The following is a 25606-nucleotide window of genomic DNA, read 5'->3' on the forward strand; positions in this document are numbered from 1 at the left end:
ATGTCAAAGCATCAACAGAACTTAATTGATTACTAGATTCAAGCCTTCATAAGAATTTAAATGAATAAATTAATCTCATTCCCGTCAATCTGTCGTTCCTACTGATGTCTACAACAAAAACAGCAACAAAGAGAACATGACTGCTGATGCACATTAATTCTACGAGAAATGTACAAATCCCTAATTTTCCGCAGAATCGTGCAAATCTAGAGGTGCTAGGTATGCTTATTGGTTATTTTTGGAAGGAGTTATCTTGCATACAGTGTGAACGAGCCCAGGTAATTCAGGTAATATAACACAAAAGTGACTTGCTTGCAGTGCTCATCGTTAGGCTAGCGTCTTAAAGTTTGACGTTCTTATATGAGAGCTCAGCTGGGAACTTACCCATTGAAAACAGTTCTGCTTTTCATCCATAAGCAAAAACCTTTGGCACAGAGCAGCTATGGGAAGCTAAGTGAAGCTTGCATGGAATCCTTGCATACATATCATGTCTGATGTTGTTCATTGAGTTGGTCATGTGCTTATAAGTATTCGAGCTGCCTTAACTACATGCAGTCATATCCTTCCCTGTAAGCTGCAGGGGGTCGGGGCTGTTCAAGTGGTTCTCACAGCTTTTACTGGGCCTTCTGGCAACATTCTCTTCGTTGCAGAATAAAATTTCAATTTCAGGTTTTAATTTTAATTTCAATTAATTGGCAATACAACTTTCAGAACCTTTGAGTTGTTACATTGTATTATGAAGACTGAATCCCAGACTGAAGAATTTGAACTTTCTTAACAACCCCGCATGTGACACTGTCTGGTTTGCCTCTACTTGCACATACATACCTTTTGCAGGCTTTGTGAGTTCTCTTGTAGAAGAGGGTAACTTGCCTTGCTCAGGAGGCAACCATAGTTGGAGTTCCCTTCCGAGTTAGCATACTGCTGTGCCAGTTGGGTTTGTGTGTCAGTATTGGCCTCTTCATGTTCCATTCATTGACTGCATGGTTTACTTCTGCTTCAGCAGCTGTTTTCTTTTCCGTTCTGTTGGACATTGCTTCATACGTGCATATCTCGGTCAGAAGTTGGTTCATCGCCACATCAGTTTGGAGTGGGAACTGATGGAGCTTTTAAGATCTCATGCCAAATACTAATTTGAACCTTAATCCTGTGTTGATATCGACAAACGAGCAGTTATTTGTCACTGCACGAAGCCTTATATAGAAAGTATTGTTGAGTTCTTCATCTGCTTGAATTGGTCTTTTGAAAATAAAAGACCTCGTACTCATGTTTGACTTTTGCTATGAGTTGATCATGGAGCCTTTGCTTGGCTTTTGCGGAATTGTGATGGAGTTCAGCAGAACTTACCACTTTTCTCTTTACAGTGGAGATCCTTTTAGAAGGTGCGGGGGTTGCACTGGCAGTAGCGGAAATTACCGGCCCTAAAAATGCATATGTCTGATGTTGCAGGCATCTTTGCCAGTTTAGTGAATAAGCAAGGCTGTCCTTTGCTTCACATCAGTGACTTGTTGGGCTGTGGGCTAGTTTTCAAATCTGTCAGTCTAGAGTTACCTTCATTCTACGAACGTTGCTGGAGATAAACCAACATCACATTGCTGAACAGTTGGCAAAGAAGGAGTGAATGGCATCTTGTCTTTGCATATCTTAGAATGTGGGTATCAGGAGTTGAACTGTTCTTTGCTGCTGCTAGGTGCCTGGTAGTTGTTCTGAAGTCCTACTGCTCATGTGGGACGCATTTCTCATTGCCCTTTTTTTATGTTCTTTTGTATCAACAGATGTGAACAAGAGCTGAGTGCTTATTAAGCTGCATTTATTGTTCACCCACTCTGTGCTTGTTTAATAATAAAAAGAAAAATATGTTTATATTTTCTTACCTACAAGAAAAGGAAAAGAGCAGCTACAAAAAAGCTGATTTACTGAGCAGCTTGACGGGGCAGGGCGGCTGCCCCTATTTGGCAGCTTTGAACAGCAAGGTTATGAACACAAAATTCAAAGACAAATAAAATGATACAATTGAAGATTAAACTAAAAAAAAGCACAGTATTGGTGCCTCAGGCAAAATTTGCACCGAACACAAAGGACAAAACGCATAATTGGAGACGTATGCACTTATGGGAGGTGATTACTCAGAAATGAAAATTAAAAACAGTTTTTATGTAGGTGTGCAGTTATCGCTAGTGACTGTGACCAAATATTGTTGTAATGTTAGAATTGGCTATTTACCAGTCTGTACTTACAGTGGTGAAGGATATGGGTACATTGTCAGTTTGTGTACAAGAGCTGAAAATGGTTAAAAATGAACAAGCTTTTAAATGGGAGATTTCAAACCTCGATTTTAAAGGGACGTAGGCTAGGTCTGTGCCATCATCTGTTGTGAATTCGTTAAGCAGGTTAGGAAGTCCGAGTTGCAGTATCTGTCTACTGTAGTTTATGAGGCAGCCACCAATGTACCAATGTTCAGGCTGTGAGTACTGTATGCTGTTATATTGTCGTGGCTTCCTTCTTTTATGGAATATAATGAAAACCACAAACTAACAATCAAAAATTTCTGGCTCCGATTCTTATGCAACAGAAATGGACAGGACCAAATATGCATTGCAAAGGGTATTGAGGAAACAGTTGTAAGGTCCATAATTTTTGGTTTGAGCTGCGGCAGTGTGTGTTTGCGGTGACGTTGAGAACAATCCCACACTGGACCACACTTCTCTAGCACCGAAGTCTGGCCAAGCCTGATTTCTTAGCAGATGCTGCACTAGTGCACTTTGGCAAGCTAGTTCAGCCTGCTGTCATCGTGACAACATAGAAGCAGTGTTTCTGGTGCTCAGTTGCTGACACAAAAGACACGGGTTCGATCCCAGCTGCTTCGGTCGAATTTCGATGGAGGCGAAATTCTAGAGGCCCGTGTACTGTGCGATGTCAGTGCTTGTTAAAGAACATCAGGTGGACAAAATTTCCAGAGCCATTCACTGCGGCGTCCCTCATAGCCTTAGTCGCTTTGGGACGTTAAACCCCCATAAACCGTAAACCAAACCATAGAAGCAGTGTTTCTTTATTGTTCATTGTTTACAGGCTCACTTGAAGCTCTTGCAGGATGCGTTTCAAAACCTTTTGCTGTGAAAATCACGAAGCATTTTCCGCAGTATACTGCAGGATAGCTTCAGAAAGCCTGTCATGCTTTAGGGTCAGTGCCTGAGGTAAAATGAGCGGTGACAGCATGTCTGGAAATGCAGCATTGCAGACAGTTATGACCTGTTGCACAGCTATATTGACTACAAGGGTAGTAGTAATCGATATGCATAAGTAGCATAAATGACGTTTTAGTGAGTTTGACTGTCCAGTGGCAGAGGTAGAGCCTACTGTGGCTGTTGTGTTGTTTTAAATATGAGAGCTATCTGTGCCATTATTGGCATGGCGTCCGGATTTCTGCAGGCCATCATGCTGTCTTTGTCATTGATGTATGTAACATGAAGCAGCGACTCCATGTACTAGAAATATTGTTGTAGGGATCATCATTAGCCTTTTCTTTCTTGACAAGAATCATTGATTAAATTGTGTATATGCTTTCATCCAGCAGTAATTTGGACACTGCTTGAGGGAACACCTACCACTGAACATTTTTTATCTTCCTGAAATACCTTTGATGAAAATTTTTCTTCTTGGGCAGGATGACTTAAATCCTAGCTTGCTTTGTACAGCAATGGCTTGCCTATCAAAAGCATGACAACTGTATAAACACAAGCCAAACATCTAGAACAAGTGGAAGCAAGCCTGGGTTGAATTGAAAGCTTAAGGGGTAGCCAAGGCTGTCTTCATGTGTTCATTTTGCACACTCCTGACACACCTGAACTTTACCTTTAGTGTGAAATTACACACTGTACTGCAAATTTGTTCTTTTTGTTTTTCTGCTTCCCTGTTCAAGCAGCCTTACAGCCAGTAGTGACCATTCGTCGTGGCAATATGTGCAGTCATTTGGACAAGTGGCAGTGAGAATGGAGCTTACCTCTGAAATCAGAAGCCAGAGGTGGTACACAACTTTGATGGAGTACTGATTACAGGTAAACACTTTACGTTGCTATATTGCTCAGTCTTAAGCTTGCCTTGATGTATGACTGAACGCAAGTGCCACGCATGTAGATTCTCCTAGGTTGTATCAAGTGTGTTCAATAAACTCCAGTTACTCAGCAATTGGATTTGTGGGTCTCATTTTTTCTGTAGGTTGGTTGCCATACAGCCAAGAAAGTAAATCACATAGATGTTGCACTTTTCGGTTTACACCGAGAAAAAAAAAGAATGTGAGAAAAGTATGCTGGAATAAAGTTTCGAAACTGGGTTTTAATCGAAAAAGGTCAGTATTTCATGACATGGACGCTACAGCTAGCTGGGTTTTGAGTAGGAGTTATACTCAGCTAGGAGTGCAGTGAGGTGCTGGTGCTGCTAGATTAGTGCACTTGTGAGTTTTTAGGAATAGCTCCGCTACGCCTCGTGCATCTGCACACCGGAGAACTCCACCTCTGTGGCACCTGCTAGCGAAGTACTGTTTGTTTACTCTCATCATCATCTTAAGGCAGATACTGTGGTAAGTATGTCACTGCACTGCATGTAAGGACGCTAATGTGAAATCATGCGGAAGTATCATGAAAAGGTGTCATGTTTTGGCTGCTGCGACAGTGCAGGGACAGTTTCATTGATGCCATCGATATGGAAACCACATGATGCCCCGCCTTCTCACTTGACCCAGGGCAACAAACCAATGATAACATGACAACTGAGTTATTAGATGTAAACTTGTGCTTGCACTTTTGTCTGACGGCTACATCATTTAATTTTGGTTACTTTTTTATTATTGGTGATAGCACTTTGATCTTCAAGCAAAGCTTTAAGCATGATTGTGTGTGTATAATTGGGGGTTAAATCGACTGTTGATGCTGAAAAGAGGTCAAGATGAATTTGAAGTAACCATATAGGAATACTACATTATATTGCCGAAAAGAACAGGTAATTCATCTGTAGGAAATAATATGCACTGAGAAGAAAAATGAAAGCTGCATTCTGAAATAAACAAAAAAAAATGCTGGATTTTCAAAATATTAAAACTGAGAACTCCAACCCTTGTAGTCGGATACAAGTCTAGAATGCAGTGGAAAATGCCCTCAAAGGAGGCCATCCAGCCAATGGCGTCGACCAGTTCTTTTGGCATTGTGGTTAATCACCTTGGCACTTGGTAGCGTGATATCACAGGAGGCTGGCAGGTGCTAGGGGAATAACCACATATTAACGAATTGCCAGGGATGTCCTGACAATTGGTGGACATTATTGACTGAAGGGTCTGCTTTGAGGTGCATTCTCCACTGCATTCTTAGTTTTATCCAACTGTAGTTATTAAGCACGCATAATACTTGGACACTGTGCAACAACTTTACATCTAATAGTACATTACGTTTGCATTTCAAGAACATTGTGTACAAGAACAAAACTGAAGAAGTGAAGAATGTTAGCGAGATGACCTATGTGCAATTAAAATTTCATGGCAACTCTGAACATTTGGATCAAAGGTCTTCCTTAAATTTTGCCTCTTTTCATTATGTTGTGAATTTGCTTCATTTTTGTTTGAAACTTCCTTATATTTTCTAAATTAATTTTTTCAGACAACAGGTCTACTTTAGCCCAAACTGGTTGCTACAAGTGATATGGGTATGCTCCGTTGTTAACGCAATTTTATTTGTTTTACTTATCTTTAAAGCAATATTTGCATTTGATGGCGACAAAACAGCCACCGTGTACTGCCGCGTGTAAGTCTGCAGCTTTTTTTTCTGCAAAAAAAAATAATTCGAAAATGGGGGGTCGACGTATGCGTGGAGCCAACCTATTCGCGGGGTTTAAGGTAGTTCCGGCCGAGCTGCGGGTAGCACTCGTCCCGTGACGATTCCCTTACCTAGCAGGATGCATAGAGCCTCCTGGAAAAAAAAAATTGAAAAATTGGTAGGGTTTTCACGTAGTTAAACCGAGTAGACTCCCCACGATCTACGAAGTAGAGAATGTCCAATTCCGCATATATGAGCATGTAGGCAGAACCTAGGCGACAGAGAAGGATTACTTGCGCGGGAGGGATCTTATCGTCCTGTGCCCCTCTCTTGTCCTCGTTTGTCTCGCGCTAAGCCTACCTGCAAATCATGAGTCAACAACTGGCCAAACCCCCACTTTGCTAAAGGATCTTCAATGCTATCGCATTGTGCTCTTAAGGGTAGGTTAAGCGTTATTTTATGGTGAAAGGAAGAGTAGTGTCTGGTCTGCGAAGTTATGTCAAAGGGCACCCCAGGCCGCTGAAGGGACCCATTAACGCTATCGCGACATACCTTTAAGGCGGTGCTTAAGTGTAAGTCCCGCCAAGTTTTCTCGAGGCTACATTTTCTTGTTTTTTTCTTTTTGGCCAGCAAGGCCTACTTGGGAGGATCGACTTACCGTATGCGCCCGTGTAAGGGCCACATTTTTCTTTCAAGTTTTTGACGGCGCGTGGCCATTGCACGAAAGCTTCATTTTCTCACTCAACTTTTTCGACTACATTGGAACCCATATTATGCGCCCCCAGTTTGTCCGACGACGAGTATTTTAAGATGATTTATGGACACAACGCGTTGAAATCCTAGATGACAGACGACCGGTGGGAACTGCTCGCAAGAAACCATACTGGTAGATCACTTGTTGCAAAACATCACGTCATTCCGAGTTCTTTCGAATGAGAATTAAGGCGGAGGTACGTGCCGCACTCGACCGTAGCGGCAGTTTGGTGGCTGGCGGTTCGAAACGGCGCTTTGCCTACAAGACCCGTGGCCAACGGTGCGAGGCGGTTCTTGCCTCGCCAACTTTTCCGCTCGCTTCGTTCTCGAAAGCGTTGCAAAAATCAAATGTATATTAACGCGAAAGCCTTTAATGGCTCATGCTCGCGGTGACCGTCCGTCCGTGACACTCTTCAATCGATAAGATAAAAAATCTGTGCACGATTGAATTCGAACCACCATCCTTCCGTTCCGCAGCTGAGCGTGCTAACGTCTACGCTACTTCCTTTTTTTCCGTCTTTATTGCCTGTTTCGACAGTTGCCAACGCATGTGTAGTTCTCTCTGTCTAGGATGCTGGAGAGTGTTTGCAGAAAGGCGTCGAATGAGATGGATGCCTCCCAAATGCCCTCCTGTGTCTCCATGATTCAAGATTCACAAACAATTGTGTACTTAACGACCACGCATCAGTGACACAAGCAGCTACACTGCGCTGAAGGCTTTCGCCTCGCCGCACTTTAGGTCAACAAAGTGCCCGCTGAATTATTATTATTATTAAGTTAGGTTATTCTGATCTTGGTAGCACTCCGCGGAACGTGCCGTACGAGGAAACTGTACACACGTGAACCGGAATTGCTTTCTGCCGACTATTTTTTGAAGCGAAAGCTTCATTACGCTGTCTCGTAACGATTTTGCGGTGCTTGTGGTTTTGACCTTGAAGTGAGCCAGAGGTCAAACTCCTCACAGCGCGGTTCGGGTGTCCACCGATATATGTGAGATAGTTACTACGCCATTTCCTTTCCTCAAAACCGGTTCGGGTGTCCACCGATATATGTGAGACAGTTACTACGCCATTTCCTTTCTTCAAAACCAGTTTCAAAAAACAATCTTCAGTTTTATTCGAAAGCAAAAGTAAAGCGCATAACTGGTCCCCTGGGACGGTGGACACCTCAGTCTCGCTTTGCGCTGCTGCTACGTGGCGATAGTGACAGATGTGTGCTGCATGCGTTGGCATTCACAACGTTGCAGCAGAAACGCGGCACTGAATTTAAGACCGTCGGCGTACTTTGTGTTCATTGACGTTAGCGTTGACAACGTTCTAGACTCCGATGATTTTGAGGAAAGGAAGGCGCATAACTGGCTTCTTGCAGCAGTGTACGCCTCAATCGCGCTTTGAGGTACGTGGCGGTGGGGAGAGAGAGATGTGGGCTGCATGCATTAGCGCTAAAACGTTGTGGCAGACACGTGCCACTGCAGCAATAAGCCGCAGCGTTCTTCGGTGACCAAACTCTCGCCATCAACCATTAATTTAACCGCCACCTGGCAGGGTGGGCACGTTGCCTATCCAGTGTGCGGAACGCACTCAACGTTAGAGGCCAAACCGCGTCTACTTACCCGATACACCACAGCTTTCGCTCTCTTACCAGGTTCAGCAGTAGTTGAACCGCACCTAATTTTTTTCTTCAAACTTTCAGGTGTCAAATTGAGGGTAGCGGCTCCTAGACTAGCACGGCCCTTACTCGAGTGTATACAGTATATTCGGAGTAGAGTTATACGTGGCAATATACGGTATTTAGATAAAGAGCAATGCGGCGCTTATGAAATAGCTCAGTTACTTTGACCAAAATAATGTTTTTTTTTCCGACGACAAAAAAAAATCAGCCTGAAAAAATACACACAGATAAGGAGTCAGTCCCCTGAGCATACTTTTTAGGAGGTGACTAATTTAGAGAGAGAGAAAAAAAATGACGGACGATCATACGAACTGATGCGGTGAAGCTGCGGTAGCACGGGGCTTTTGCCTTTTGCTTTACATTGGCCGCCTTCACATTGCGCGTACTTTGAATTTGATTTCGCCAACACCTTTTCGTTCCGCCGCTGCATGGACTTCTGGTGGGTGAAGGCTTCTGGAGGGAAAAGATAGGTGCAGAGTGGAGGCGGATTGGTGGTGAAACTTGAGTTTCACTCCTTTGCTCTCACCTGCCGTCGCCGCGATTTGGAGGAATGAGCCTGTTACTGCTCTCGCAGTAGAATGTAGTTTGCAATGATCCTTCGGCAGTGGATGTGTATGTCAGAACCTTGTACATTTGTTTGCGAAACTGCCGCCTTAGATTTAGTTTACTCGGAAAGATTCTTCTTAGTGTCAGGTGAAATTAAAATTGTTTCTAGTTTACGGTAGTATACTGTTCTGGACCCGGTTCATGTGGGTAAACCTAATTAGGACAGCTTTTGTGGTCCTTCATATTGTGCCATACGTTATTGTCTTCAGTGGGTCTTTAGGATGTCTCCATAATGGCCTTTGCCTGTTGAAAAACATAACTTAAAATGGGCATGTCAGTGGTCTCATCACTGGGATCATCATCATCATCATTTATTTTCCCTTAAAGGCCCCAATGGGGCACTACATAAGGGGGGGGGGGCATTGAAATTGCCAAGACAATAAATAGGTAAATAAAAGGCATTCTACAGGAATTCAAGAGAGAAATAAGCAGTCAATAAGTGTTTAAATTTTACTGAGTTGGTTTCATTGACTGTATCGTCAGGGAGTACATTCCACTCGGATATAACAGTTGGCAAAAATGAATTATTGAAAGCTTTAGTGGTACCATGAATACGCTGAACACTGTTGCAATTAAACAAACGTCGGGAGGATCTCAAGGGAGGCAGAATAAGGCTCTCACGTAATTGCGGGAAATTATAATAAAGTTTGTGAAAAAGGCAAAGTCTTGCTATCTTACGTCGTGATGACAGGGGGGTTAGACCAATGGAAGATTTGATATTGGTAACGCTCAGCCGAGAATCATATTTGGATGTTATGAAACGAGCAGCTCGGTTTTGGACTGCTTCTAACGCCTGGATTAGGTATTCTTGATGGGGGTTCCAAATAGTCGATGCATATTCAAGTTTGGTACGGATAAATGTTTCATATGCGATTAGTCTAACCGTGGGCGGAGAAAATGTGAGAGATCGTCTAATGAAGCCTAGTGATTTGGAAACGCTTGCAGCAAGTGACTTGATGTGCTTTGACCAGTTCAGATTACTTGTTATTTCGATGCCAAGGTACCTGTAAGATTCAACTTGCGATAGCACGGTCGAGTTTAGCGAATATGAGTAGAGCAAGTTAGATCGTTTCCGGGACACGTGCATAAACTTACATTTAGCCACATTCAACTTCATGAGCCAGGTAGAGCACCAGTTTTGGATTAAGTTTAAGTCATCCTGCAGCAGAGACTGATCACTATTAGAACAAATACGACGGTAGAGAACACAATCATCTGCGAACAGACGAATGGATGACGAAATTCTAGCGGGAAGGTCATTAATAAAGATTAAAAAGAAAAGCGGGCCAAGAACTGATGCCTGAGGGACTCCAGAGGTAACATTTGTAGCGGCGGAAGGATGAATATCAATGACGGTGTATTGCGAACGATTAGTTAGCAGTGAATCCATGATAATAATAGTGGGTCCAGAGACAGGCAGGAAAGTTTAGTCATGAGGCGCTGGTGGGGAACGCGGTCAAAAGCCTGAGAAAAATCGAGGTAAATTATGTCTGTTTGAAGGGATGAGTCTAGGTTTGAGTGGAGGTCAGTCGTGAATTCGAAAAGCTGAGTTTCACATGAATAACCAGAACGAAATCCGTGTTGTTTAGAGAAGAAAAATGAATTATTATCTAGGTGCGTTGCAATGTGAGAGTAAATTATATGTTCGATGAGCTTGCATGCAATGCACGTCAGCGAGATAGGCCGATAACTGGACGGATCGGAGCGGTTTCCTGCCTTAAAGGTGGGTACAACTCTGCTTAACTTCCACTCGGACGGGATTTGGCCACTGGAAATAGACTGCGTGAAAATTATTTGTAGGATACGGCTGGATATTAGTTTGGTACCTTTAAGAATTTTGGCAGATATGTTGTCGGGCCCAGGGGCACTTGATACCTTTAAGTTATCTATTAATTTACTTATTCCATCAACAGAGATTTCAGTTGGCGCCATTTGAGGACAATTTAAGCTGGGCGCTAAAGGAATATTTGTAACCGGTTCCTGTGTGAAAACCGACGAGAAGTACTCGTTCATTACGTCTGAACGGAGCTCCTTTAGAACGTGAGAGCCGTCGGGATCTAATAAAGTGATATTATGTGACCCGCTATGGTTGGGAGTTAACAAAGACCAGAACTTTTTTGGGTTATTTCGGAGGATGTCAAGTAGGTCCTTGTAAAATTTATGTTTGGTGCTCCTGAGCAACCTGGTATAATTATGCAGACAGCTTAAGTACTTTTCCCATTTAAGAGCTGAGTTCGAGCTCTTAGCTGCCCTGAATTACCGTTTTTTCTTTTTACATAATTTTCTTAAGGAATTTGTGAACCATGGTTTGCCGGCATCACCACGAATGCAGACAAGGGGTACATATGAGTCAATTAGAGAGATAATTGTTTCTTTATACGAACGCCAGTTATCATCAACAGACCTATTAGGAGCGGACTCTGCAAAGTGGGGAAGAAATTCAGCCAGTTCATCATTGATTTTGGAAAAATCGGCTTTGCTGTAATCACGAATGTATTTTACTGAACGTTGTCGGGGAGGGATTGAAATCGATAGGTTGAACAGCACTATGTTATGATCGCTAAGACCATCGCAGGATGACAATGACTGGATTAAATCTGGATTTGAGACAAGAGCAAGATCTAGGGTGTTACTACCACGAGTTGGAAAACAATGTTTGAGAGAGGTTAAACGAGAGAATAAGATCCAAAAAATCTCTGGAATGGCGTGAGTCTGCACTTAGGTTCTCCCAATTGATGTCTGGAAAGTTAAAATCACCGCAAACTATAAGGTTCCCGGAGGGAAACTGGTTTTTCATGTGAAAAAGAATGGTACCTAAGTCTTCAATGAAGGAGTGATCAGAATCAGGAGCTCGGTAGCAGGCAATGATAATATTAGTGCGATGACCAAGTGAAACGTTCACACAAAGGATTTCGTCATTGCTAGTGATTTCAACAGCAGGAGAAACCAAGGTACGCTTAACGAGGACCATCACGCCGCCTCCCCTGCGCCCAGGTCTATCACGCCGGAAAAAATCGAAAGATTGCTTATCTTGCAATAGCTCTTCATTCTGTATATCAGGGGCGAGCCATGTTTCGGTAAAGATCGCGATATCGGTGCTGTTGTCATCCAAAATAGCTTCAACGGTTTCTTTATTTGAGAAGTAGCTTCGGATACTGGTTAGTAAAACTGATACTGATTTGCTCTTGGGGCAGGGGTGGCGCGCTCAGAAGTTTGCAAAGGTTGGCGAATCAACAGCTTCTGCGACGGCAGTGAGTGCTATGAAGTTTGTTCGGTTACAGAGTCGGTTCCAGCATCATACACGAACTGTTATTGTTAATAATTAGCTTATCAAAGCGGATTTTGAGTGAGTTAGAACACTGCAGACCATATGAAAAAAGTTTTTTCCTTGCCAAGCGTACACGTGCAGAGTAGTCTTCTCGGACTCTCAACGACGTGTCTTTAAGCACCGAACTAGTGGAAAGGATTCGCGCTTTGTCTTTAGATCTCGTGAAATTGACTATGATAGGGCGGTTCTTTCCCGACTGGAAATGACCAAGTCTATGAGCGCGCTCAATATCTTGCCTATCAATTGCGATATCAAGTTTCTGGGAGCAGAATGAAATGATGCGCGATTCAGATTGTGACCACGTTTCCTCTTGTTCATCTTCTATTCCGAAGAACAGCAAATTTGACCGGCGGAGACGATTCTCGGCGTCGTCACATTTGTCCGAAAGTAGCTTAATATCTGAGGAAAGTTTAGCCACATCTGAATCGGCTACAGAGCCTGAGCCGCCTAACTGATTTGTTACGGCGACTTTTTCTAGGGCATTAACTCGGGAAGAAAGGCTGGAAATCGAATCCTCAACTTTCGACTGATATATGAAAACAATTGCGGTTCACCGTATCTGTCAACTATTATTTCTGCCACAATTTTTTGTTGTTACGTTCACAGCAATCGGCTCATAAACGCAACAGTGAAATATGATTCAGTATTTTGGGGCGCAAACTGCAGTGTATAAATAATTTGAAATAGGCGTATAGGCTCGAAATAATTCGAACTCGGCCCTGTACTTTCATTTAATTCGGACAACCTCCGAAACCTTTGTTTTGTTGTCTCGCTAATCCGCCTCGGTGGCTCAGTGGCTACGGAGATTTTGACGCGTGTTAAAATGCCGCAGGTGTTCAAAATTAATCGGAGCAGCTCTTCACAGCAACGACCCTCACAGCCGGGCTTAGCTTTATCGCGTAGAAAGTTATTTGATTCTTTACATAGTTGGCTGGCTGTGGTTTCAGGATACTTCCAATTCGCCTAGTCCCAGCAGCACTTTCGCCCTTAACAAATCTTTTGTTTTTTCGCGGAAGAGTAAGGTCGTAGAGATCTGGTTTCGCATTCGTGGACTCGTGTGCGGAAATATTGAAGGTGCTAGAAATAAATGAAATGTGGGCGGTTAAGCGTCTAAAAAAAGAGTGCGAGATAAAGAGCAATTGTGTTGGTCATTGAAGAATTGAAGGAGCTTGTGTTGCAAGCAATTTATCAACGCTGTATTCATGTAGCTATCTACTTACGTTTTAATTGCGCTTACGCAAAAGAAAGTTGCAAGAAATTGTTTTGTACGTGTAGTTGCTCATTTAGCAAATTATTATAGTGTGTGACGAACAAATAAATAAACATCTCTACAATCCACAAAGAAAAGATAACTGCACGCGAAGCACTAAGAACGTGTCGCCTATGTCATCAGCTCTGCATACCGGCTCATACTGGATCGATCGTCAGGTGTTCCGAATATGAGATCTCTTTTGTTTTCATGACGAGGCACATCAGTCAGCGATCTTCAAAGGTAAGATATCCACTCTGCGCCAAGCCAATTGAGGCTGCGTGTGACATTTACACCACCTTCACAACACCTACGTTGAAACGTACCGTGACTGACGAAAGTTTGCGTGATTAGCATTCACAGAAAAATATTTATTTCTGTACTACCTTCCTATCCAGTCAGTTGTTGTTCGTTCCAGCAGATTGAGCACGCCTGTCTCGTGCTTCGAGACTTTTTTGAGAACTGTTTTGCCTGTCTGTGTAGAAATAAATTATTTTCAACGAGCCCGCGTCTAGTAAACCTTTCTTCATTACTGAACGTGTGCGCAATCCTTCGTACAGGTCGGCTGCAACTGGTGCCAAGCGTCGATCATAGCTTGCATCAGGAATAGGTACAGGTGCCCACAAAAGTTTTCGGAACACGAAAATTACAACTTCTCACCTGTTTCAGCATCCATGCACGAACTGACAGATGAACTCCGTAATTTCCTCCGCGAATAGCACGATACGTTTCTCAATGCCTCGTTGTGTCTCTACCTAGCGAGAAAAATCAGGCTTTTGGCGATTTCGGCGTTCTGAGAAATTTTGTGGGCACCTGTACCTTTCCACCACACGTGAACGGGCTATGCTAGCTTTGTCTCAATATAGGTGTGTTTGTGGTGGTGCACTCTTTACAGGCGCTACCTCAATAAACGAGATTTTGGAAATAAATTTTCAGACTAGGGTCTCCAGAACGGGGGGGGGGAGAGAGGATAAGGGAGTGGTTGCACCCCCTCCACCCTCTCCAGTTGGCACTAGCATCAGATTTTGGACATACGCTTGAATCCTAAGACGTTATTAACGTAAAGCATAGTGCGGCTGAACTAGCTGACTTTGAGTAACGTAGACCAATAATGTCCCTACAGAAGTCGGACGACCCTGTTCATGAGCATGGTTAGCAGAATTTAAAGAGGCTATGCTTAAATTTTAATGCAGTCAATCTCTACTCGCGTGTACGTCTTAATAAAGCCGCCCACTTCATTTTAAGTTTCATATGCATTAAGGGGAGACGCTGGGCTTAAAATGAAAATTTTATTATTTTAAATTTAATGAAATTGTTATTTAGTTCATCCTCCTGTTTTCAAATATATAATTAGTTTCGGTATATATCGATTAATAATCATAATAAGGGAAATAAGCCTAATTAGGTAATTTATTGAGGGTCGTTGCGACACTTTCCCTTAATATTTCTTGGTTCCAATTGAACTGGAGTTGTAGCGAAAGACCTGTCATGTGAAGCTATGCTATTTAATTGTTATTAAGGTGCATAATCATACAAAAATTCTCAATTGTATCGACACACCATAATTATCAAACATATTTCGCAACATTATTGTTCACAAAATTTGATGTATTCGACTAGGCCATAAAAATAGCCCAGCTTTGTAGTTTAGTTCTTTATGAATACAACGGTATAAGGAAAATTGACATTTCACCATAAAAACCTAACGAAAACTTCCATAAGGCTGACTATGTTAGCAAAAAACACCAAGTTGAGAAAATTGCATTCGAAGTGCGCGCGACGGGCATTCAGAGGTCGTTTTAGAGGTATCATAAAACGCCGAATGCGGTAGTTCTGTGAGGATTTCACAATAGTTAGCAATACCTGGATGTAGGGCAGAGCACCAGCTTTTGAACAAGACCAAGATGGCGGCCATCGGGGACGCGATTGCAGGAAGCGACGGGCCGAAGTTATGGCGCATCTTGCTCCTAAGTCGCCATTTCGGCGCTTCGGAGGCGTCATATATATCGATTTTTGGTAGTTGGAGGTCGAATTAAACCTTAAAGCTTCGTAGGTTGGGACTCTAGTGTACAATGAACCCGAATATGCCATGTTTGAAAAATCGACATTTTAGCATTTTTAAACATTTCAAGACCCGCGTTTTTCCTTAAACAAATACATCTTTGGCCACTGCAGAATAAGAAACATATATAATAAAAAAATTAAATTTCATAATTTTTTAATGAAAATATGGAAAAAATAAAGTCGAAGTCCTCCTTCCCCTCATAACTCGGCAAAATATTCCGGAGGCCCTCCTTCAGACAATTTTCTTTGTCGGTGCGTCAGCGATTATGCCTTGTAGTGTGACAGGACGGATCAAACGTGAGCTGTCTGAAAGCGTAATAATCACTACTGCTATGTTTTCCACGTGGCCGTTAGCTTGGCGAAAGCTGATCGCATGTGCATATTTGTGATTGGCGTCGTTAAAACAGGATGAGAAGGAAAAACTTTCGATGAAAGACCCGGCCACCCCGTCACTCCGGGTGGACACCTGAATTGCACCGTGAGGGAGGAAAAGATGGGTGAAAGAAAAGGGAAGGGGTGAGAGAAGCTCACGTAAAAACGGTTGTAGTCCACTTTGCGATAGCCGAGTCTCGGATCGGTCGCTACCTATTCTTGCGTGCGAACATCTTTGCCAGTTAAGCTCCTAATTAGTTGACCATGCTGCTGCAGCTTTAACAACGCTGCGAGGTCACAGTGCCTGGAGAGATGATGGTGAATCCCTGGTGACTGCGATCAGAACTCTATCAGAGTTAATAGACCTTTGCACACGGCAGAAAGCCACTTATGACTACATGAGCGTGTCAGACTTGTAGCGTTAAAATCGCAGTAAAGAAAACAGGAGGAAAAAAGTCACGTGTATTAGACGCGGTAGTCTGGTATAATAAACTCATGGTCGAGATGTAGGCGACTATGATCCATGTTCTGTGTGCTTATTCATTACCTGTCGCACCCACATTACTTCGTAGCACTACACATAATCTCCAGCTCTTGGCTTCTTTTGTTTGCGGTAGTATTTCTGTTGAAGACCAAAGGAAGCACGGGCACCCTGTGCTCCCACGCTTAGAGTCATGTAAGCGTCCTATGTTCACACAGAGTGCGAAATGCATTCCATTGGCGATTTTTGTGATCTATAGGGGGTGCCTCATTTCATCCAGTATGTTGGCATTAATAATAATAATAATAATTGGTTTTTGGGGAAAGGAAATGGCGCAGTATCTGCCTCATATATCGTCGGACACCTGAACCGCGCCGTAAGGGAAGGAATAAAGGAGGGAGAGAAAGAAGAAAAGAAGAGGTGCCGTAGTGGATGGCTCCGAAATAATCTCGACCACCTGGGGATCTTTAAAGGGACACTGAGGAGAAATTGAAGTTGGCTTGTATACATAGAATAGCAGCTCCTGATCACAAAAACGCCACTCTTCCTGAAAACAAAGCTCTTGTAATGTAGAAAATAGCAAGAACCAAAATACAGGTATCGCCGCCAAGGGCCAATCTCGCAAGTACAAGCGTGATGACTTCCTTGGACAAGAGGCGCCACCTTGGAGTAATTTTCCTTACTTCATGGATGTCACGAATCTCTGAGGCTTGCAAAGGAAGGTTGCGCACAGCACCGCTAGCCGTCAGAAATCACGGAGTCTGCGTTTACGTCACTATTCACGTCACTCTGTTCTGTGACGTCATAAGAGTTGCCGTGGCGTCATAAGAGTTTCCTGAGTTTGAATCAGAGGGGCGGGAAAAACTTTTTCAACTTCGAATCCAAATTTCTTTGAAATAAATGCATCTTTCGCGCCCGGACAAGCGGCAACAAAGCCTTGAAATGGCGAACTGTCAGATTTTGCTAACAAAAATAATTGATAGAGTTCTCCTCAGTGTCCCTTTAACATACACTGACATCGCACAGCACACGAGCGCCTTAGCGTTTTGCCTTCATAAAAACGCAGCCGCCGCGGTCGGGTTCCAACCCGGGAACTCCGGATCAGTAGCCGAGCGCCCTAACCACTGAGCCACCGCGGCGGGTACGGCGGCATTATGGAAGTCTGTTTTCGGGGTCAGCCAATGTGGAATCGGGCTTGAAAATTTCACGGCAAACTCGCACTTGTTTGTCGGTCGTGGCAACCTAATGTGAGCCCAACAGCCCTTTGTTTTCGAGCGTGTAAAGGAATAAACGAGAAGCAAGGAAGAAATCACCGTTACCGTCTGGCGTTCGAGAACGTCCGACGTGAAAACGGAACGGTAGGCAGTCGACGCACGATTTGGTGAGAATTTAAAACAACATCGTGGATGAAGATTTTTTTACAGCTGTTGAATGACAAAACCAGAAGATCAGGTGAGCAAAACCCAGCAGTTATTAATCCGTCGTGCCGCTTATCAGCAAACAAGCTAGAAATTTTGCCACTCACTGTCACTTGAATTTCAAGTGATCAAGATGCGCTCTTTTCCGTTTTTTATTATGCCAATATTTTTTAACAACGTGCTACTTTAAATTCGAATATATATGTGTAATCTTGTGTGTACAGGTGGAAAGGATGAACAACGAGGTCGCTTTTTTCCGCGCACTGTCTTCCCCGAGCAAATAAGCACACCTTGTGCTCTTATTTCGTTCCTGAGAAGTGGGTGGACGGCGTGTGATGAATGTAAGACTTTTATTCCACAATTCTGTTCGCCTGATTGTATTCGATTCTTATTATCCGTACGTATGTCCGACTAATCCCAGTCACAGCGAATGCGTGGGGAAATCGGAGTGCAAAAAGAGTCAGAATGAAATGCAATTCTAATGACATCGATATCATTATATAATCTCCTCTACACCCCGGATAACAAAGCACCATAAGCATGCCCAAATAAGGCCTGTAATCACAGAGATAGTCGTGCACAAAGCTCTTCGCGCTTGAGATGTGCCCGTTAGTCGTGTGCTCGGTGATATTTCTTAATAAACAATGCCTCGTTTTTACGTAGGTCATCTTTTTAGACACCGTGACCCATTAAGCAGCGCTTAAAAAACGAGGACGATGTAGAAGTAACGCAGAAACGAGACACGCACTGTCCTGATCAGAACTGTGCTGTCATGATTCTGCAAGCGGCCCACCAGAATGTGGAAACTTCCTGTTCCCATGCTCTCACTGTGTAACTGGCTCTAGAAAACTCACACAGTAGCACTTAGCGGCTCTTATATCTCGTTAGGTTCCAAACATGCATGTAACAACGCTCCTAAAATATATTTCTGCAGCAAAACTGACAAAACGTCTCGATGTGCCGGTGTACCACACAGACAACGGAACAAACGACGTGAATCCGAGCGCCGATCCCGCCGATGTCCACTGCCACCAAATTCACTGATTCTTAGAGAGGGCAAGTGACCTTGTGACGTCATCACTGCATACCCTGATTGGTCGATAGAGGTCACGCGACCTTGTGACGTTATCACAACCTGCGAGAAATGGCAACCTGGCCACCGGATTGTGGGCAACCTGGCCACCGTGGCAATTAAATTAATGGCTGGTCGATAGATGTCACGTGAACTTGTGACGTCATCAAAACATGCCCACCGGTTTGTGAGCAATCTAGTTTCTAGACGTACATCAACCTGGATATAGAATCGAAATCACAAATTTGAAAAAATTGGAGGCGACACTTAAGCTCCGCCTTAAGGGTATGACGCGATAGCGTAATGGGTTAATTCGCATATATGCAGAAGGGCATCCTCTACTTTACATTTATAGATCCCTAGGAGCCCTCACACCCCTCCTGGCACAATGGTGCAGCGTTTAAGCGATGTCCCACTGTCCTGCGATGGCAGGTGCAGGTGCTCCCAGCGGTGCTCTTTGTGCGAACCAGGTTGCTCTTCCCCTGCGACCAATTATTAATTTAACTTCCACCTGCCACGGTGGGCAGATTGTGATGACGCCGGAAGGTCACGTGACCTAGGTGGCCCACCTCCCTCCTAGGTTGCGCTCTGGGCACCACTTGCCGGAGTCATGCTCGTGGTTTTTCGCTCACAACATCGACACAGGATTTTCTGGATAATGGGGCCTTTAACAGTCCTGCGTTAAATTGTGATATATACAAATGTCCGGAATGTCACATCATAGTGTATGCCTACTACTGCTGCTAGCAGTCCATATATGGCGGTTGATGGACCGACGGTTGCCAAGAAACTGATGCCAACACACACAGAACTTGCATCAGAAGCTACGACAAATCTGAAACCTAATATGCTATCGCATTCCACTCTTAAGGTGAGTCAAGCGTCCCCATAGTTTATTTTTTACCTCATATGCTCTTCTGTTTATCTTTTCTTGCTAGCCTATATCTCGCAAGACGGCAAGGGACGCTGAAAGAGTAGGTCAGATAATTCAGTCTAGCCGTTGTTGAACATCTTAAGACACACTATTTTTTAGTGCTAGGGTAACACGGCTGCACTGATGCCTCGAGAAAAGCGCACTTAAAAGGCATGTAATAAAATCATTTCAGTAACTCAGCCAAGAACTGAGCACATAAGTAAGAGTCAGTTTATTATGGGCGCCAGTAATGCTGGAACTGTGCATCCAGAGTGTTTTCTTTTTAATGCCCTGCTAGCCATTTTAGCATTTAGTTGGCAGAAAACACCGAGTGTAAACTACAAATCGCATGACCTGCCGCTGCGGTCACGAGGTAGAATCTCGGTCGTGGTGGCCGCATTTCAGTGGAGACGAAAGCTCAAAAACACCCGTGTGCTGTGCAATGTGACCTAACGTTAAAGAACCCCAGATGATTTAGATTAACCTGTAGCCCTCCACTCCGGCGTCCTTCATAGCCTGGTGCAGTTTTGGGACGTTAAACCCCACATCCATCACTACCGCGAATCATATGCGCCCGTCTCGGATAAATCAGAGAAACGACATTTTGGAGTTCTTGAGGTTAAGAGACAGAAAGAGCAGCGGGGATTGGAGAATCCAGAAAAGCCAATTGACTTGGGCGTGGCATTTAATGCGGAGCTGAGGGAGAGCCTCAGTCCGCCAGGCCAGGCTTCGACAGAAGGACTTGTCTTCGTCTGGCAAAACCTTTTGTCGAAACGTTGGCTGGCGGACTTAGGCTCCCTCTAAACCCTTCTTCACTTTGTTTTGCGTTATCAAGAATTCCATCTTTCTGCTCTCTTTCTGCCGTTGATTCTATGCGGAGGACAGATGTGGTCCGTTGAAGTGACAGAGTGAATTTCAAGAGGAAGAGAGCGTAGCACGGGGCAGCAGAGGGTCGGGTGGAGAGATGTAAAATTTCAGGAAATTTTTAACACCGGAAGAAGAAAAAGACAAGAATTTTTTTACAGAAATAATGGGAACAGTGAAAAAAAAATCCTAGAAACAAGAATATGCGCACGATTGGTCGTCAGGTACGACTGGAGTTTCACAGCGAAAATATATTTTTACGAATTCTTGTGCGCTTACATTCAATATTTCATTTGCTTCTGCTTGCCAAATAGTGCTAATGCCACCGGGCATTAGGTTATCTGCTGAGTTAGAACAAGGTGGCCTCTCAAGGATTGCGTTTGATTACAGTCGCTCCAGCAGCCAATCTAATGAAGTGAGATCCAGGGGTAAGCTGTCCAAAGCTGACAAACAAGCTGCTCAGTAAACTTCTATAGAACCGTCTGTTGAGCGAACATCACCAGAGTGCTAGAACATGTTTCATGAGGTGCTGCCAGAAACAATATACTACACGAGTGGGGCAGGTTTGTTGGTTACAAACGATACAAGCTTGCAGCTCGTATCGTGCCGCCATCGTGCCACTATCAAGGAAATCTCAAGGCTGGCAAGTCCTCAAGGCTGTATATGACAGGGTGATGAGGCAAGCAGAAAAGAAAAAGTCCAGCAAATCGCGTGTCTGTGCATACTGACCAAACTGCTGCTGGACCACTGTTCACGCGGGGAGAGCGTGATCAGCTGTCTTGCAGCTACGTAGGGGCTAAGCGCCTATACTGCTGTGGAAACTGATGATCGCAGGCACACTGGATAGTTTATATCCAGATATGAAAGATTATTTCAACTTGGCAATGAGGAGGAGTATGCTATGTAGTTATAGGCAATCCGTGCAACTTAAAAGCTGCATATGGGCGATCATAAGCCGGTATTTTAACCCAAGTCGAAACGCTGTGTTGCTGCGACCACGCGTCGAACTTGATTTTGTCTGGAAGTAATTAAACTAATTGCGCTGCAAGAAGTTAAGAGGACGAAAAGTAACTCCCACTTAATTAGTCTGCTCACTTTGCAATGCCGGATTTTGACGGAAGCGATCTGTTTCCCTATATCAAGAACGCGCTTTGCAAATAGCGGTTACGAATTTTTCCAAAAATGAAAAACAGAAGTACCCTAAGGCTTCCAAAGCTAGAAAGAACTGGATTTGTTTTTTTTTCCTTTTGAAACAGCTGATCGAAATCCCAGTTTAAAACTTCCACCACGTGGAGGCGCGTTCTCATTCTTCAGAACAGAACCACGCAACACTTCTGATGTTGTTTTGACTCCAGCTTGGTTAGAACGGAAAGTAAAAGGCATAAGACGAGAATACAGCCGGCCAGTACTTCGTGCCGCAGTCAATAAGCATTTTAATTACAGGTAATCAGGATGTTATGGCTAAACCCGAATTATTTTGCAACTTAATCATAATATTAAATGAAGCGCACTTAGAATAACGGGAAGTTGAGCGAGTTGGTTTCGCACATACAGACGTAGCGCACGAAAACGAGGACAAGAGACGAGAAGACAAGACAAGCTCTAACTTTCAACTGAAAGTTTATTCAAACAGAAAGGGAATAAGTGCACTTGCACGGATCTTTATTTCAACGTGTACTTGTTCCCTTTCTGGTTGTATAAACCTTCAGTTGAAAGTTAGAGCTTGTCTTGTCTTCTCTTATCTTGTCCTCGTTTTAGTACGCTACAGTCTATACGTAGAAGCTTGCCTGTTCTTTTTTTTTTACACTGCCAGGCATCGCACTTTCAATATGGACCGGAATAATTGTTCATTATTTTTGTTAAAGGCTGCTAGACCATGTCGGCTTTCTTACAACTTTCCATATTTCGGAGAAAACAAAAACAAAATGCGTTCTTTTTCTCCCCAAAAATTCCCTTTTTCTGAGCTTTCACATTGCTAGGACTCGCGAGGGAAAATGAGACCACGAAATTTGCGAGGACTTCACTTTCCGCGCAAAGCAACAATGTGAATCAGCTACTTCTACTTGTAAACCTAGATCTCCTGCATAAAAGTATATCTCGTAACGTCGAGCTAAGGAATAATAATAAAAATCCGAGTACCTGTTACTTGTGTGACCACAGCAGTATTGTTAACGTTTACCAAAACAGCCCGCCGGGGTATTGATTTTGCTATTATTAGTGCGTTCAGTTTTAAACCGCTGAGGATAATGGGAAACGCTTGAGCTTTGAGAACTGCATGTAGCGCTTAAAAAATGAAAAAAAAAGGCAAAGGATGCGTTTCCTTTTTTTTTTTCGTGACGGTGTATCTTTATTGCGAAAGGGTTTTTCGCGCAGTCTGTCAAGCGCATGAAATTCGAATCGTCCGCGACAGAAACGCGCCTAGTAGCGTTCCCCTCTTCGCTTTTTATGTGGTGTGCCAAAGTTCGCGAAGTCGCTGTTGCTATTAAAGTGGCCTAGCGACTCGAGAAGAAAAAAAAAATCTCGTTCCGGTGGCCCACTTGGCAATCGAGTCGCCGAGCTCTCGACCTGGAGACTGTCACTGCAACTTCACGCTCTTGTGGGTCTTCTTTCTCGAGTGTCGACTTTGGCGCAGTTAACTGGTAAAAAAATATGAGTTCAAATAAATATAACGGAAACTCACCAACCAACAAATCAAGAATGAAGAAATATTAATGGGTTTTTAGATTGCTTATTAAGATTCACAGGAACGCAACTAGGAGCTCAATGCTGTAAAATATCTAGGATAAATAATAAAACGGGCCGTTCAAAAAGATAACGCACTGAACAATTCTTTATTTATTGCCTTGATGGGGATTCTTATATTTTTTTTCGTACTAATATTTTCTTATGGTTCGCGATCATTTTTTTTTTTAATTTGGCATCCCGTGGCACAAGATGAATTGGGCAGCTCTTTGATTACTTTATTATTTCGATATTACTCTTTTGAGCCCAACAACAAGTTCAAGGCGAGTCGACAGGCACAATCCGTGCTGACTGCTGCCTTCATTTACACCATCTAATCCTTAGTTCTACTCGTAAAATTGTAAAATTTTCTGATTCTAGCATCCAACCCGAACACTATATTTAAATATGCAGTCTTGACCAAATTGGAAATATTTTTTACACAATCTTTTTTCAACAATTAGGGACATTTCTGTATTTAGTGGGGAGAACTGTGTAGATTAAACCACTTAGACGATGCGCTTTGTTCTCGAATGCGTGACGATGCGCCTATCACGTTTATCGGATTTCCGTCGTGGTCATTTGTTAATTGTTTTATTTTATTAACATTTACTAGGCAGGCCTATTCTCTGTTTCTTTTCTCGTCGTTTTCCGTTTCTGCCTACATTAGTAAAAACAAACCGCTATGAATTCGCTTTTAATTCTTTACGGCTTTTAAAAAAGATACCTCTGATTGTGATGCTTGGGAAAAATAATCTTCGAATTTAGAAGCGGGATACATCTTCACCTGTGTCTGCTTTTTATGCGCGTGCGCACACAAACATGCTAAGGCACACGCACACAAGAAGGCGAAGAATTTCAATACCTTCGCGCCGGTACGTCTCGCGTTGTTCGCGAAAACCAAGCGCGTAATAAGTTCCTAATTTATCCTGCTTGAATTCGGAAGTGCTGAACTGGGATATTTGCGCGTTGTGCGGACACCACAGTGCGCGTAAGAAAGGAAATGTCTCTAGCGTTACACTTCTGCAGCGTGTAGCGTTTCTTTTTTTGCTACTCTCTTTCTCTTTACTTTTTTTTTTTTGGGGGGGGGGCTAAAATAAAGCACATTTGCGAAGCAAAATGTTCAAATAACAGCAAGCTACGGTGCTAGGTAACCCTTCGTGCTTCATCATATTTCGCTTTTTACTTTCGCGATCATTTTTGTTCTCATTTGTTCCGTAGTTGGGCCTGTGATCGCGCCCATATAGCCTCAAAGCTGGCACTTTTATTTTTCTCTTGTCTTTTTACTTCTAATTTCTTTTCATAATGGACTTATTTGCTTGGCGGCTGCTCGAAACTGGTTATTGCTTCAGAAAGAGAAGGATGGCGTTATCATATTCACTGACCGCTTATTTCTTTATTTGTTTTACTGTACTGTCGAATAACTGCCACTGCATACTAAACAGAAACGTTTTTGTACATTTCCTGAAAATTTTGTTTCATGAAAATGCGCCCTGGTGTATGGTTGTTTTTGCGATTTCTTTCATCGCTACGGATAGCACGGTGGCCTTTTCTGGGGGAACGACATTGACTTCAAAGTTTCGTGGGAAGCTTAAGGTATCGCATTTCGTCTTGGGATTCCGTTAGGGATTTAGTCTTTCCAAGGAGGCTTCTTTTTTACTTATTTCCTGCAGAAGCTCGTTGTGATGGTATTGAATGGAATGTAGTGACCTCCTTTTTAATGTGCTAGGGGATTCCAGAAATGAAAGCATAGTTCAAATTTTCTTTCTTGCCAGTAACGTTGTTTTTAGTTTCGCCTGATGTTTTGTATAACTTACTAGTTCGGCAATTTTGTAAATAGATACAATAACGTCGGCGGCATGGGAAATTTTCACGACGCAGAGGGGGCGTCTCAAGAGATTCAGCAAGGCAGCGCTACGGAGGACTTCTTTTGGGGTTGGCCCAGGTAGAACAGCGCTTATATTGAAATTTAACAGCAAACCTGCGCTTGTTCATAGATGGTGGCAGCCTCGTGTGACCCAAACAGTCTCGCTTATGGAGTAGTAGTAGTAGTAGTAAATGTTTATTAAAAAATAATAATAAAAATGGAAGTTACAAGATTTTTGCTCACCCCGGCATCTGCCATCACTGTATCGGCGGCACCTGAGCTGGGGAAGCGGAAAGAAAGGATAGAAGGCAGAATGAAGAAGTGAAATGACAGAGGTGAGGGGACAGCAAGAAAAGACACAGGGAGCGGTCATATATACATTATTTACAAAGGGTAACAATAAATTTGTCCAGGTTGTGAGCATGT

The 25606-nt window shown here is 43.2% G+C and overlaps 1 long non-coding RNA gene across 5 annotated transcripts in view; it reads left to right on the forward strand.

Annotated features, from left to right (window-relative positions):
* Window positions 1-4185, forward strand: part of LOC144113397 (uncharacterized) — a 39107-nt gene extending 34922 nt beyond the window's left edge. For all 5 annotated transcript variants that reach the window (XR_013310775.1, XR_013310777.1, XR_013310774.1 and 2 more), the window contains exon 6: window positions 3923-4185. This is a non-coding gene — a long non-coding RNA (uncharacterized LOC144113397). The remainder of the gene's footprint in view (window positions 1-3922) is intronic.
* The last annotated feature ends 21421 nt before the right edge of the window (window positions 4186-25606 follow it).

This window comes from Amblyomma americanum, chromosome 1 (assembly GCF_052857255.1).
Source record: "Amblyomma americanum isolate KBUSLIRL-KWMA chromosome 1, ASM5285725v1, whole genome shotgun sequence".
NCBI lineage: Eukaryota > Metazoa > Arthropoda > Arachnida > Ixodida > Ixodidae > Amblyomma > Amblyomma americanum.